The 16,649-nt window shown below is 39.7% G+C and overlaps 1 pseudogene; it reads left to right on the forward strand.

Moving 5' to 3' along the window:
• The first annotated feature begins 12,527 nt into the window (after positions 1–12,527).
• LOC110578794 lies at positions 12,528–16,415 on the forward strand (annotated as a pseudogene).
• Positions 16,416–16,649: the final 234 nt, after the last annotated feature.

The raw sequence follows: 16,649 nt of genomic DNA on the forward strand, positions 1-16,649 counted from the left end.
TGGGACCATCCTGACAAGCAGAGAGCTAGTGTGTTGGCCGGGGGCGGGGGGGGGTGGGGCGGAGGGGGGTGGGGCGGAGAGGTGCCTCAGGGCATCCAGGCAGTGGCACAGGGACTTCAGGAAGTACCCAGGGAACCAAGAGCACAGCAGCATCAGTAGGGAGCCCCCCGCCCCCGCCCAGCTTCTCAGGTAGGGAGGCCTGGGTCTTGGATTCCCATAGAGGTGGTCTGTTACAGAGACAAACTTAGAAAATACTGTTCCTGTCACCAGGGCAGGTAAAGGAAACTTGTAGGCATGTGAGTTCAACTCCTCTTGAGAAGAACAGCAACTCAGATGGAAAGGTGGGGCTCGGTACAGAGGCGGGAAAGACATCTTTATGCTTGGGCTACTGTTAGTGTTTGGGTGGGATCCTAAAGTGTTGTCAGTAGGGGCAAAAAATAGCCATGAGGTCTCAGAAGAAGATACAGAAAAGGCAGGGAAAGTAAAGGAAGGGGGGGAGAAGGTAGGGACTTGAGCAGAGTGAGCATTACCATCAGTGAAAGCGAGATTGAGCATCATTAGCAGAAATATGTCCAAATTGAGGACTACCTGCCTTTGCATACAACTTCTAGCCTTCTCAGGTCTAGGTTTTTAAACCAAATAGTAAAAATTCTGTTCTGTTCTCATGAGATCTCTTCTCTCCTCCAGTGCCAGGCTGCCTCCCACCTCCCCTGCATTGGCCCATGTCCCACACGGGGGAAGGTGAACGCTTTCCTCTACATTTTCTCTCATGGCCCCTCTCGGACACGAAACAGTCTGATGGGCTGGTTCCCCTATACTGATTCCCGTAGCAAATTTGTGTTACCTCAGACCCACCTGATCTTTAAACAAAGGTCTCCTGAAAATACAAAAGTGTCATTCTCAGGGATAAGTTTAAATCATGGCATTTCAGTCTCTGTAGCAGATTGGTGGAGACAGGGTTTCCCTCAAAATTCATCGTGAATTACTTCATTTGCAACCTCACTTTTTTCTCCTTAGGCCACCTTAATTTGGGGCTTAAAATAAATCTGTGCAGGGGCACCTGGGTGGCTTGGTCAGTTGAGTGCCTACCTTCGGCTCGGGTCGTGATCTCAGGGTCCTGGGATCGAGCCCCGCATCGGGCTCCCTGCTCCCCGAGGAGCCTGCTTCTCCCTCTCTCTCCGTCAGCTGTTCCCCCTTCTTGTGCTCTCTCTCTCTCTGGGAAATAAGTAAATAAAATCCTTAAAATAAATAAATAAATCTGTGCAAACAACAAGTCTGTGTACACCCCTGACTCCTACTCCCATCTGCAGTTATAGCCCCTTCCATTAGAAAGCCCTGCCTCCACATATTTCTGGAAGGTTTTGTTGTTTTTATGGAGAAGGGAGGCTGGCTCTTATTCTGTCTGCTGCCACCCAGCACCTGTCATTTTATTGTGTTTCCACTCCTGTCCCCTTCTGTGAGGGCCCCAGTCTGCTGTCTGCCAAGCTGTTCAAGGCCCCACCCACTGCCAGGAATGCTGGAGTCACCTCCTGCCACTGAGCTTGCACCCTGTGCACTTTTTAATTGGTTCTAAACAACAAAAACAACAAAGTAATTAGTTCTGTGTTACTTCTTTATTTGGACTGAATCCAGTTCCAAAGGATTTAAAGTCCAAAACTATGTACAATGGAACAACATAACGAGTGGAGACTGAGTTTATTGAAACTTAAGAGGATAAAAATAAAGCTATCAGGGGCGCCTGGGTGGCTCAGTCAGTTAAGTGTACGACTCTTGGTTTTAGCTCAGGGTCCTGGGATCCAGCCCTGCATTGGGCTCCCCGCTGAGCGTGGAGCCTGCTTGGGATTCTCTCCCTCCTTCCCCCTCTGCCCCTCCCCCCCCCACTTGCACACATGCACTTTCTCTCTCTCAAAAAATAAATAAATAAGTAAAATTTTTTTAAAAGCTGTCGATGAAATTAGTGCATAAAACACATGCCATAAAATCATGTACATCTGCTTGAGGTGGCCTGAAAATTTGACTCTGAGCTTTCTAACAGCCACTATAAAAAGGGGATCATAAGCAAAATCTTTTTTAATTCTCAGTATCTGAAATCCAAGACAAACGTCTCCTATCAATAGATCTTTATAAAGAAGTTTCTCTTTAATACCCTGTTATCTTCATCAGTGTTCTTTTTTTTTTTTAGATTTTATTTATTTATTTGACAGAGAGAGAGAGCTCAAGCAGGGGGAATGGCAGAGGGAGAGAGACAGAAGCAGGCTCTCCACTGAGCAGGGATCCTGATGCAGGGCTCAATCCCAGAACCCTGGGATCATGACCTGAGCTGAAGGCAGACGCTTAAATGACTGAGCCACCCAGGCGCCCCCTTCATCAGTATTCTTATAGCAAACACAAGAATATGCACGAGTTCATTTGTAGTATTCCTTCAAGGTGTAGCTATGTCATGTTATACAAACTGGGTTCAGAAAAGTAATTTCAGTGTAGGAAGACAAAAACAATGTGGTTTAGGTTTGGTGCAGAAATAAAAGTGAGAGTATCTAGAAAATAGGCCAATTAAAAGCCAATACATAGACTTCTATAGTCAGCTGAGTGAAGGGTGAGGTTGATAGGTTTTTGTACAAGTTGAGTCACCCAAAAAAGGTTGTATGTGGCATAGAAGGCCACCACTCCTTCACGGAGGCAAGATGAAAACACAGGGGGACACAGGCAAGATTTTCTGCTCCAATACGCAGAAAAAATGAGCAGTTGAGTCTCAAAGCTGTTATTTAGAATGTGAAAAGAACATCTTTGTATGGAAAACTTTATGAAAATCTCAGCAAAAACAAACAAACAAACATAACCCTGATTGAAACACCAACTGAGCATACAGCTCCAAGCAGGGTAACTACTTACCCAACCCTCCAAGATAATTCCCTGAATTGACCCTAACATAATTGACTGGATTTACCTGTTTCGTGGGGCTGCTGTAGGTTGAGAGAGTCTAGTAAAAACTAAGAGACTTTTGTTTCCAAAGTCTTTCTTTCTGGAAGTATTTGCAAAGGACAGCCCGTTGCCAATTAAGGTCATTCTTTGTTCATTGAGCTAAAACATGTGATCTGCTTCTAATAAAATGCTAATATTTATTTTCATATCCTCAGGATGGGAATTTTATTGAGCCCTTTTCAATTGGGGTATGTTCAACTGAAAAGTAAACATTTCCTTCTACCCAAACTTCAAAAAAAATGTAGACCCCTTCCAAACCCAATTAAAAAAAGTCTGTACTTTTTTTTGAAGGGGCACATTAATAAATCAAATGTAAAATTTTCACATTAAAAATAATAATAATAAACCTTATTAGAAGTTGCTAGTCGGATACTGTGGTTTGACTCTGAGTTTAAGAAAACAAAAGAACTGACTGGTTCCAGAGCAAGGGGCTATGTATTTATTTCTAACAGCTTCTGCAGACAGGAATGTTTCTTTTTCAGGGAAAAAGCTTGGGGTCATGACAGTCTACAATTAAACACCCTCTCCTCAGTTTCATCTAATCAGTGGCCCAAAGTCGGAGATATGATGAGGACCTATGTGGGGTTTCACCTTTCATCTATGAACTTGTTCAACTGTCTGGGGAGAAACTATGACAGTTTTACATTATTTGGCCTATTTTACCATCTTTCTATCTTTACCAACACAGAACAAGAGAAATGCTTATTTATTTTAAAGGTCTTAAATACAATGCCCCGGGATGATGTAAGATAGAAAAGATAGGAACTGACCATCTATGTTTCATATCTGCAAACTCTTTCATTCTGGTATCAGTTCTGGAGCCAGATTTCTATTCATCTGACACACCTTACCATTATCTCGTTGTCATTTATTAAAAGACTATGAAAGCCAGATATTTCAAATTATGAAAATTTGTTCCCATAATAAGTGATTTCAACATCATTTATGGGTTATGGCTTAGAAGAAGAAGATCACGTAATTGAGTTCCACTCCTAAATGTCAAAGCATCGTAGATATAATCCTAGTTTTGCCAATAAAGATATTAGGAGAGGGGCGCCTGGGTGGCTCAGTTGGTTAAGTGTCTGACTCTTGGTTTCTGCTCTCATGGGTTCTCATGGGTTGTGAGATCGAGCCCCGAGTCGGACTCTGCGCTCAGCAGGGAGTCTGCTTGAAGATTCTCTCCCTCTGCCTCTCCCCAACTCACACTTGTGTACTTGTGTGTGTGCATGAGCATGCACGCATGTGCTCTCTCTCTCTCTAATAAATAAATCTTAAAATAAAAAGATATTAGGAGAGAAATTCAGGCCCTTTTCCAAACCCCCAAAGAGGGAAAATATATCCCAAAATTCAAGAACAAAGCCACCAAAATAGTCCAAAAAATACTGAAGACACAGTGACAAAATCGAAAATAGTATTGTTCCTTTAGAAGAGGTGACTCATAGAACTCTAAACATCAAACTACTAGTTTAATGTTGCTATACATGTGTTTCACAGATGAATCAATAATATTGGCTTAAAAAACAGATGAAATCTGGACACGTAATCAACACTTGAGATTTTGCCGTCATTTTAGGTCAAGACCTTCCAGAATTAGAACTTGCATTCATAGACAGTCATTAAGAATCCCTTACAGCAAGAGAGAAACCAACATCAGCTCTCCCTGCCAGAGTTCAGATTGATGTTTAAAACCCAAGATTCTACTACGTTCTTCTCTGATATATCCCAAGTTGAAGAAATACATGTCAAGAGAGCAGAAGACCTTTCAACTCGAGAGAACACCAGTGCTAGAATGAGAATTAAGGGAATTTGATTCTGACATGACCCCATCAAACCCCAAGCCTCATTTTGCTGATAGAGATCAGAAGGAAAAACAAAAAGGTGGAATCTACCTGTGTGTGCCAGTAAAAATTGTCCTGCGGGATTGACAGAGAACACTGGTGTATGGGAATGCATAGGGAACGTGGTTAAAATACCAAATAGAAGTTGGCAAGATTAAATTTATACTTCCAGCAGCTATTTCTTTTTTTTTTTAAAGATTTTATTTATTTATTTGACAGAGAAAGAGAGAGCACAAGTAAGCAGAGTGGAAGGCAGAGGGAGAGGGAGAAGCAGGCTCTCTGCTGAGCAGGGAGCCGGATGTGGGGCTCGATCCCAGGACCCCAGGATCATGACCTGAGCCGAAGGCAGCCGCTTAACCGACTGAGCCACCCAGGCGCCCCTATACTTCCAGCAGGTATTTAAGCAACAACAAGAAAAAAAAAAAAAACCACAGTAAAAGCTCACTATTAGGAAATCTTGTTCCTATCAGCAGCATATCTCAGCCTGAGCTATCGTATTTGTTAGTGGGAATACACAACAAAAAATATCTATAGCAAGCAAGGTCTGGACAGCCGAGGTCTGCTTTTTCCATGAAGATCTTCCTCTTGGTCATTGTGTAAAAGACAGTCTTCCAAATGGGGTAACATGAAGTAAAAAAGGATCATGAAATTTATGAATCATTTTGTAAACTAAACAATATTCTGGTTAATGGGCTCTTGGGTCTTGTTTTAAAAACATTTCAAGAATGGTCTAAAAGCTTTCCATTTTGCAATACTGGTAACTCAAGAGGAATCACAAGTTTGCTTATATACAGATTGCACTTGTGGTCCTATTGAGTCCTGGAATCCATGTTGGAGTTGAGTTAAATAATTTTACAGGCGACACCTTTTGGGATCTCTCATAGTTCCCATGATTCCTAAGTCATTAGCCAAAATAAAGAAATAATTACCAAGGTTTGTGGTGGGAAATATGAATGTAACACCCAGCAAATCTGACTACACAGCTATTATGGGCTAGGCCCTGGAGATCCAAAGATGAGCCCCTGACCTCAGATGCTTTAGGAGCTAGCTCGGAGACAGACAGTAACCATATTTAGTGGCAATTATAAGACAGTGTTGCATGCTTCTTGTAATCAACCCAATCCTGTCTCTTGTGAACAACGGTTAGAGAACAAATGCAGTTAAATAGGGATGTCCTAGAAATGACATACAGAAATAGACTTAACATGGTTTCCATAAATAAAACTGAGGACATTGAGAGCAAGATGCTGAATCTGGAGTTTCCTAGAAAAAGGGTGAAAATTTTGCTTTAGTCTTTTGCACAACTCTGTTATCAACCAATATCACACGAGATCCAGAGATTATGTTAAGGGCTTAGACTGACACTTTCCAATGTAGGTTGTGTGCCATGTACACTTGAAATGTGGCTACTGACCAAATTAAGATGTAATTTAAATGTAAAATATATACCAGATTTCAAAAACAATATGAAACAAAGAATGTTTCTCGGGGCACCTGGGTGGCTCAGTCGGTTAAGCGTCTGCCTTCGGCTCAGGTCATGATCCCAGGGTCCTGGGATCCAGCCCTGCTTTGGGCTCCCTGCTCAGCAGAGAGCCTGCTTCTCACTCTCCCTCTCCCCCGGCTTGTGTTCCCTCTCTCGCTGTCTCTCTCTCTCTGTGTCAAGTAAATAAATAAAATCTTAAAAAAAAAAAAATGAAGCTTACTAATTAAAAAAAAAAGAATGTTTCTCATTAACAATTGCTTTATGTGGATGACATGTTGAAATACTGTTTGGGGTATATTGGTTAAATAAAATTTGTTTAAATTAATTTCACTTATTTCTTTTTGTGTTTTTAATACAGCCACTAAAAATGTATTAATTTAATATACGGTTCACCATATATTTTTATTGGACAACACTAGCTTAGACTCTTGAACCAGAGAAAACTGAGTTCAGATCCACAGATTATTAGCTGTGTAGCCTTGAGCAAGTTACTTAGCTTCTCTAACCACTTGCCACATAACAGGTACTGTTTGAATTAGTAGGGACACCTAAAAGAATTGTTTTTAGGACGAAGCTTACCAAGTGAGTTGTTCAACATAAGTCTGCCATTTTAGGAGCTATTTTCAAAAAATCTCAACTATGTAGTGACCTTTTTTTTTTTTCCACTTTACTGCTAGTTACCACTTTAAAGAATCCCATGATCTAAATCAACCCAGGATCTTTACAAAGGAAGTGGTATTTTCCATTCCCATTTGGATTATTGTTTCCAACCTTCACTGTTTGATAAATTTCCACTCAACCTTCAAGACCTAGCTCAGATACTTCTCCTGTAACAAATTTCCCGACTTTGCTGTCCAATGAATTATTCTCAACACAGTTCATCTAATGTTTATTTAACAAGTTTTTATTGAGCACCTACTATGTGCAAGCTCTGCTTTGTGGTCAGCATTTAGACCAGTGAGCAAAGTAATGTTTTTGCCCCAGTGGTGCCTACCTTCTGTGGAAAAGACAGACAGTAAACAAAAACATAGCATAATGCCAGCTAAAGAGAAGGTTAATGAAAAAATGAAGTTGGTAAGGGAATAGAAAAAGAGTCAGGGAACAATGTTTTAGATAGTGTGGCCCAGAACAGTCTTTCTGGAAAGCTGACACTTGAGCAAAAGCATCAGATGACCCACCTAATAGACTCAGCATATGGACAGATACTAAGGAAGGAAACATTCTTGTGCCTTGACTCTCTCCTCTGGAGAGGTATGCACACAACAGTGTCCTTGGACACTGGCTGGAAATGTCCCTGGAAAGCACCTGAGCAATTGTCTAAAGTCTTCCTACTTTAGAAGTAACAGAGAAATCTGTGAAAACATCTTGCCCTTGAAAGAAACTGCCCTCTTGACTGAACCTGAGGACATTTTCCTGGCTTTATCAAAAATCAAGGACTGACTAGGGTTGCCTGGGTGGCTCAGTCGGTTAAGCATCTGCCTTCGGCTCAGGTCATGATCCCAGGATCCTGGGATCGGGTCCATGGTGGGGCTCCTTGCTCAACAGGGAGCCTGCCTCTCCCTCTCCTTCTGCCCCTCCCCCTGCTTGTGCTCTCTCCCGCGAATGTGCTCTCTCTCTCAAATAAATAAGTATAAAACAAAATCTTTAAAAAAATTAAAAATCAGGGTGCCTGGGTGGCTCAGTCGTTAAGCGTCTGCCTTCGGCTCAGGTCATGATCCCAGGGTCCTAGGATCGAGCCCCGCATCGGGCTCCCTGCTCAGCGGGAAGCCTGCTTCTCCCTCTCCTGCTCCCCCTACTTGTGTTCCCTTTCTCGGTGTGTCTCTCTCTGTCAAATAAATAAATAAAATCTTTAAAAAAAAAAATTGACTGACTAAAGCCTTTGGAGACCCTTGACCCAGCCACATACCCACATTAATATGTATTGCTTAGTGTCAGAAATGATAAATGACTTTTATAATTTAGCTAGGTACATTGTTGCCTAAAAACTAAAAGAATGAGCAAACTTTAGTTTTATCAGGTTATGTTTAATGTGATTTATCCATAGCATTTTTTTAACAAAAATATATTTTTTAATTTTTATTAAGGTAACAAATGTCTAAATTTAAATAAGATAGAAAAGTTTCTAACAAAAAGCAACAATCTCTCTTCTAGGTCTTTACAGTCCTAATTCTGTTTACCAATGACACTATATTAGCTCTGTTAACTTCTCTGTTTTTAGTTTTTCTAGTGGCTGTGTGTTTCTCTAAATAACAGGCATATGTAGGTCACAATTGTTTGACCCATCAAGTCTAGACATCTATGGACTTCCTTCAGGACTGCTTCCCACCTTTTTTCTTTCCTCCTGCCAGGTAAAATTACTGTTGTAAGTCCCTCTGTTGGTTATCTTTCTAACTTAAAAGTATAAATATGTAAACATTTCTTGAGCTCTCATTTGGTAAAAAAAAGATTATTAATGGCCTTATTCTGTCTTCTTTTCTCCCCACCCTACCTTGTAACTTCGGCTGCCCAGGACCTTAACTTTTCCTTGTTGATTTGGATAGCACTTACTTTTTAAAAATACATAAGTAAGTCTTCATTCCTTTGGGTATTGGTTAAAGACTATGTAGTATTATTAACTGTGCAGCCAAGTAGTATATTATTGTTGCATTTAAAATTTTTGTTTTCCTTGAGTTTTTGGCTTTCTGCTCCTCCTTTCCCTCCTCCTGTTTCTCCTTGTTTTTCTGCTTCTGTTTCTTCTTTACATTACTTTCCTTTATCAAATCCTTACTTTTCCAATATGTCAAGGATCCAGCAAATCTTTTTTAAGATCCCATTTTTCCAGATATCTTCCTCTTTGACCCTCAGTCTAAATTTAATGCTCTCCAGATCTACTCCTTATTGTAACCTAGAACTTCACTTTGTTATTCCTTCCTTTTTATTAAATTTTTTATTTAAATTCAATTTAATTAACATACACTGTATTATTAGTTTCAGAAGTAGTATTCAGTGATTCATCGGTCTTATATAATACCCAGTGCTCATTACATCACGTGCCCTTCTTAATGCCCTTCACCCATTACCCCATCCCTGTACCCACCTCCTTTCCAGCAACCCTCAGTTTGTTTCCTATAGTTAAGAGCCTCTTATGGTTTGTCTCCCTCTCTGTTTTCCTCTTATTTTATTTATTAATTTTCCCTTCCTATGCTTTTCTTTTTCCTGGTTTATGCCCTGTTTGGCTAGACCATACCCTCTAAGTAACTTCCTAAGAAACTGTGTGTAACAGACAGTCTTTCTAAATCCTTACATATCTGAAAATGCATTCTATCCCCATTCTTGACTGATAGCTTTCCTGAGTATAAAATGTGAGACTGAAATAATTTACTTCATAATTTTGAAAGCATATTCCATTATTTGATGGCCATCTTGAGCTGCCAAGGGGAGGTTAAAATGACTGCCTGATTTTTGTTCTTCTGTAACTAATCTTGTTTGTTTTTCTGTCTCCCTCTTTGTAAATTTTTTAATGTTTTCTTTTATATATTTTCTGAAATTTTATAGGGCCAGGTTGAGATGAGTCTGTTACCTATTCAGTGTTCTGAGCAACTAGTATCATTGAGCTCTGGGAATTTATTTTTTTTACATCTTGATTTAGTTCTTGTCATTCTTTTTTTTTTTTTTCGTTCCTGTTGTCTTCTGAAATTCCTGTTTGTCAAAATCTCAGATACGTTGGGTTGATCTTCTAGGTCTTTTTCCTTTTCATTCATATTTTTCATCTCTTAGCCTTGGTGTTGTACTTTTTAAAAGAAAGAGTGAATGGATAGAGAGCTGGTCTTCGTCTGGAGGACCACCAATGCCAGAATTGCTTTGGGGAAGAAATGCTCATTCTCACTGCTCTGGCTTTGAATTTGTTCAATTTATTTATAGTAACATGTTTTGGTTTGTTTGGAGGTAAATTACTGACCATCAGGTGTTTTGAATATAGGTTTGAGTGGAAGTGGACTCTCTAATTTTCAATAAACCCTCTTGGTTTCAGATTTTATTTATTATTTTATTTTTTTAATTTTATTATGTTATGTTAGTCACCATACAATACATCATCATTGGTTTTTGATGTGGTGATCCACGATCCATTGCTTTCGTATAACACCCAGTGCTCCATGCAGTACGTGCCCTCCTTAATACCCATCACCCGGCTAACCAATCCCTCCGCCCTGCTCCACACTAAAGCCCTGTTTGTTTCTTAGAGTCTATAGTCTCTCATGGTTCATCTCTCCCTCCAATTTCCCCCCACTTTTCCCTTCCTTCTTCTAATGTCCTCCATGCTATTCCTTATGTTCCACAGATAAGTGAAACCATATGATAATTGACTTTCTCTGCTTGACTTATTTCACTTAGCATAATCTCCTCCAGTCCCATCCATGTTGATGTAAAAGTTGGGTATTCATCCTTTCTGATGGCTGAGTAATATTCCATTGTATATATGGACCACATCTTCTTTATCCATTCATCTCTTGAAGGGCATCTCGGCTCTTTCCACAGTTTGGCTATTGTGGACATTGCTGCTATGAACATTGGGGTGCATATGGCCCTTCTTTTCACTACATCTGTGTCTTTGGGGTAAATACCCAGTAGCGCAATTGCTGGGTCATAGGGTAGCTCTATTTTTAAATTTTTGAGGAACCTCCATGCTGTTTTCCAAAGTGGCTGTACCAACTTGCATTCCCACCAACAGTGTAAGAGGGTTCCCCTTTCTCCACAACCTCTCCAACATTTGTTGTTTCTTTCCCTGTCCATTTTTGCCATTCTAACTGGTGTAAGGTGGTATCTCAATGTGGTTTTGATTTGGATTTCCCTGATGGCTAATGATGATGAACATTTTTTCATGTGTCTGTTAGCCATTTGTATGTCTTCTTCAGAGAAGTGTCTTTTCATATCTTTTGCCCACTTTTTGACTTGATTATTTGTTTTTTGGGTGTTGAGTTTGAGAAGTTCTTTATACATCTTGGATACTAGCCCTTTATCTGTAGTGTCATTTGCAAATATCTTCTCCCATTCTGTGGGTTGCCTCTTTGTTTTGTTGACTGTTTCCTTTGCTGTGCAGAAGCTTTTTATCTTGATGAAGTCCCAAAAGTTCATTTTTGCTTTTGTTTCACTACCTTTTGGTTTCAGATTTTCCATAAACCCTCTTGGTTTCAGCCCAGTGAATCATTCTTGCCCTCCATCAAAATTGGTATAATTGAATCCCAAACTCCCCCGGGGTCCTACATACGCTAGGATGTAGTTTACCCCTCCCTGCAATCCCTCAGCCACTTTCTGTCCTCCAGAAATTTGTTAAAATCTCTCCTTTCTTTGCTGTTGATCGACTCCTGCTCTTTTCGATTTTGTGATTAATACCTTTAAGACATCTACTATAATTTTAATAGGGTTTTTAAAAAGAGAAAAAATAAATGAGTATGGTCAACCACTCATCTTGCACCAGAATTCTGTGACTCATTTTAGAATAAGACACATCTTATTTGTTTTGCACATCATGCAATAGATTTCTTTTTTATTTACTACATCTCAAAAAGCATCATTTTGGAACATGCTAAATCTCTTTGAAAAAAATGAAAAATAATAAAGAGAAACTTCCTGAATGAATTTTTAGAAGAGTAAAGGTCAGCAGGGACTGATGGGTGACCAACAGCACCAGGAAGGCCAAAAGAATGGAAGTATAAAATTCCTGCTCCAGAGTCTGATTGATTTTATTTCCATTTTAATTAATTTGTTTGTCCAATGAATAAACATTTATTGATTACTTAGTGTTTCAGTGTTCTTTAGGCATTGCTGTAAATTAATACACACACACACACACACACACACTTGCCCTTCATGAGATCAGAGTCTAATAAAAGGACATGATGCCCATTCTTTTTTTTTAAATATTTTATTTATTTATTTGACAGAGAGAGCACAAGCAGGGGAAGGAACAGGCAGAGGGAGAGGGAGAAGCAGACTCCCCACTAAGCAGGGATCCTGATGCGGGGCTCGATCCCAGGACCCCAGGATCATGACCTGAGCTGAAGGCAGACAGATGCTTAACTGACTGAGCCACCCAGGTGCCCCCATGATGCCCATTCTTATACCATATGATGACTTAGAGCTATAGTAAAGGTTAGAGAATGACTCCTTCTTGAGCCAGAAAATCCTAAATAATTTATTAACTATCAAGTGGCTATTATATTTGCCTACAACTGTTTAAGATATTAGCCATGATTTCCACCAGAAGGATTTACCATCCAGCAGTGAAAGAGATTCACGCATTCAGAGGTATGGCTTTGGAATCACACAAACCTGAATTTTCATCCAAAATTTTCCACTACTCACTAACTTTGTAAACTTACAGAAGTTGTTTTGTCTCTCTGAGACTCTATTTTCTCTTTTGTGATATGAGTAATAAAACTACAGTAAAAGTTCCCTTAACCAACTCTCCAGATTCATGAAGACTCTTCTTTCACCTTAAGACATATTGACTGTTGCTCAATCATGCTGAAAGCACACAGTTCACAGGCTATACAAGATGATGCCCCTCCAACCAAGTTACACCTACCAAGATACAGTTGTGTTTATTTTTAAATATATTTATGTTGACTTTAGTTATTTTAATTACAAAAAAAATGAAAAATTTTATTACTGGTGAAATATGAAGGCAAAAAGTAAAAGATAAGTAACTTTTAAAAATACTGTCAAATTAGTTGGTTAAAATATATATGTGTGTGTGTGATAAAGTTGGAAAAATGGTGTGGAGAAGTTGTAAAAATCTAGAAGGATTCTATACTCAAAATGTTTTGCAGGTGCAGTTACATCCTGGACATTTCAGATGTCATAAATAAGGCAATAGGTGTAGTTTATGCTAAAAAACTAAGGGAGTTCTAATCAATGGACTCATGATCAAAGATAAACCCTTGGCCTTATGGATGACATGTGAATAAAGTGTTATATGTTTAGAATTAAAATAAAATTTTGTGGAGTGATGGGGTGGGTTAATTAGAATAGGTATAGCATTTATTATAGTACCTGGCACATAGACAATCCATTAAGTGGTGGCATTATTGTTGGTAGCTAAGGACAGGTGTTATTTTATTTGATAAAATATTTTTAAGAGTCCACTCTGTGCCAGGCCCTGAGCATACAATGGTGAGGAAAAAAAAACAAACAAACAAACAATCTTGGACACTGCCTTTATGAATCTTAGAGGGAGAGCATCTATTTGATGAAATCATCATATGAAGCCATAATCTCAATGTAAGAGAAGGGCTATAAAGGAAGAATACAGTAGGGGGACCTGATCTGTGTTGAGGGTCACCAGAAAGTATCCTTTGAACTGAGTTCTGCAGCAAGAGTTCAGTGAGGTCAAATCTAGCAGTCCTTTGCAGGCCATGAGAAGAATTTGGGGCATTAGCATAATGCAGTGCAAATTCAGAGGTGACAATCTACTTTAAGATCAAATTGCATAAAACATCTCCATTCCCTTTGAAATCCTATATTAGTTAGCTGCTGTAAGAAATCAACACCAAAATTTCAGTGGTCTGACACAAACTGAAATTGATCTCTTGCTCAGTAATAGCCTTCGGCAGATATTCCTGACTGGTGGGAGGCTTTCCTCCACACAGTGATTCAGGGACTCAAGCTCCTTCCATCTTATGACTCTACCATCCCACCAGAACTCATCAACCTCTGCACCTCTGCATTCAGCCAACATAAGGGAGAGAAGAGCAAGGAGTAGGTACACCCACTTACTGAACATCTGACTTACATCACTTCCGCTGACATTCCGTTGATGAGAGCTAGCCAATGAACACATCAGGTAAACAGAAGAATGTAGATCAGCTGCTTCCCAGGGACAGCTGCTTTCTATGGTAGGGGAGGACCATCTGTAGTACCCAACTCTGCCACAAACCACTTAACATAAATTAACATTTTTGCCAAGTAAGTTTTTCCTTTTATCTTGGAAAATCTCCCTTACCCCGGGCTCAGTCAGTTAAGCATCTGCCTTCGGCTCAGGTCATGATCCCAGAGTCCCAGGATCGAGTCCCACATTGGGCTCCCTGCTCAGCAGGGAGTCTGCTTCTTCCTCTGCCCCTCACACCACTCTCAGGCTCTCTCTCTCTCTCAAATAAACAAATAAAATTTAAAAAAGAGAAAAAAGAAAAGAAAATCTCCCTTACCCCAATCTCAGTACATTGTCTGAATTTGAGTTAGTGTTCAGTAATTCATGTGGCTATTTTAAAAGGCATAGCAAATATTAGATTTTTCTTTTAAATGCAATGTACCATAATACATGTTCATGTATTTGGTGGGCCTACTAGTCTGAAAACATAGTAGTTACCATTTTTGCTAGACCATATTTGGGTGGTCTGAATTCTTCTAATTTTTGATGTTCTACCATTAATGAAAATGTTTACTGTGTCCAACTAACATCACTCCTGGTCATTACCAAATGAGGGATGGTGTCCTGAGTACTTCTTCCTTCAGCTACACCAAGCATACTTTAAAAACTTACACCAATACTCAGCAAGCCCCACATATATACACAACTACAATCTCCCCCCCCCAAAAAACCAGTAAATTTTAAGCCTGTTGTTATGTATCTTTTCCTTTACCAATTTGTTGCCCAATTTTGAATGGTAAGAGAAGAAAAACAAAAAGCTGTCTGTAAAATCTTCTTTAGATTCTCTAAACTCAAGCCCTCGAATGAAGAGGTTCAGATCTCCAGCTTCTTTCTCAAGTCTAATTCTTCCTTCAAATAGGTTTTGCTGGGTTTGGATCTTATCATTCATGTTCATAGACATAATGAAATCTAGCACATACCATATTTTCCTTTTGTAGAATAAGATAGGACTCTTGGATATAACATCAAAAGTACAGGCCACAAAAGAAAAAAAAAAAACCCAGTAAGTTGGACTTAGTCAAATTAAAAACTTTAATTCATCAAAGACACTACCAACAGAGTGAAAAGGCAGCATGTGATGGGAGAAAATATTTGCAAATCATATGTCTGATACAGGGTTAATATCCAGAATATATGAAGAACTCCTACAACTCAACAACAAAACAAACCAATTAAAAAATGGGCAAAGGACTTGAATAGACATTTCTCCAAGAAGATACATAAATGGTTCATAAGTGCATGAAAAGGTGCTCAACGTTGCTAATCATGAGGGAAATGCAAATCAAAACCACAAGATACTACTTCACATCCATCAAGATGGCAATTATCAAAACAAAACAAAACAAAACAAAACAAAACAGAAAACAAGTGTTGATAATATGGAGAAACTGGAACCCCCACGCACTGCTGGTAGGAATGTAAAATGGTGCAACTATATGGAAAACAGTATGTGGTTGGTTCCTCAAAAAAGTACAAATAGAGTTTCCTTCTGCAACAGGCGTGGGTCACGCTCTCGCTCGCTCTCTTTCTACCGCCATCTTGGTTCTGCGTTCCCCTCACAAAAGGCCTGGTGAAGCCACAGAAACCGTCCCTGCTACAGAGCAGGAGCTGCCACAGCCCCAGGCTGGGACGGGGTCTGGAACAGAATCTGACAGTGATGACTCAGTACCAGAGCCTGGGGAACAGGATCCCACAGGTAGCCGCACAACAGGCTCAGCTGGCAGCAGCCACTGGAATCGATGAAGAACCAGTCAGTAAAGCAAAACAGAGCCGGAGTGAAAAGAAGCCAGGGAAGGCTATGTCCAAACTGGGTCTTCGACAGGTTACAGGGGTTACAAGAGTCACTATCCAGAAATCTAAGAATATCCTCTTTGTCATCACAAAACCAGATGTCTACAAGAGCCCAGCTTCAGATACCTATGTAGTTTTGGGGGAAGCCAAGATCGAGGATTTAGCTCAGCAAGCACAACTAGCAGCTGCTGAGAAATTCAAAGTTCAAGGTGAAGGTGTCTCAAACATTCAAGAAAACACACAGACTCCAACTGTACAAGAGAAGAGTGAAGAGGAAGAGGTTGATGAAACCAGTGTAAAGGTTAAGGACATAGAATTGGTCATGTCACAAGCAAATGTGTCAAGAGCAAAGGTAGTCCAAGCCCTGAAGAACAACGGTAATGATATTGTAAATGCTATTATGGAATTAACAATGTAACCATCTGAAAACGAGGACTTTTTTTTTTGGTGTTTCAAAAGAATAACTGCAGCTTGGTTTGAAATTTGTACTGTTTCTATCATTAATAAAGTTATGGCTTCTTGTTGGATGAAAAAAAAAGTACAAATAGAATTATCACGTGATCTAGCAATTCCACTTCTGAGTATAAACACAAAAGAATTGAAGGCAGGGGGCTCAAACAGGGATTTGTATATGCGTGTTCATAGCAGCATT

This window comes from Neomonachus schauinslandi, chromosome 4, assembly GCF_002201575.2.
Source record: "Neomonachus schauinslandi chromosome 4, ASM220157v2, whole genome shotgun sequence".
Classification (NCBI taxonomy): domain Eukaryota; kingdom Metazoa; phylum Chordata; class Mammalia; order Carnivora; family Phocidae; genus Neomonachus; species Neomonachus schauinslandi.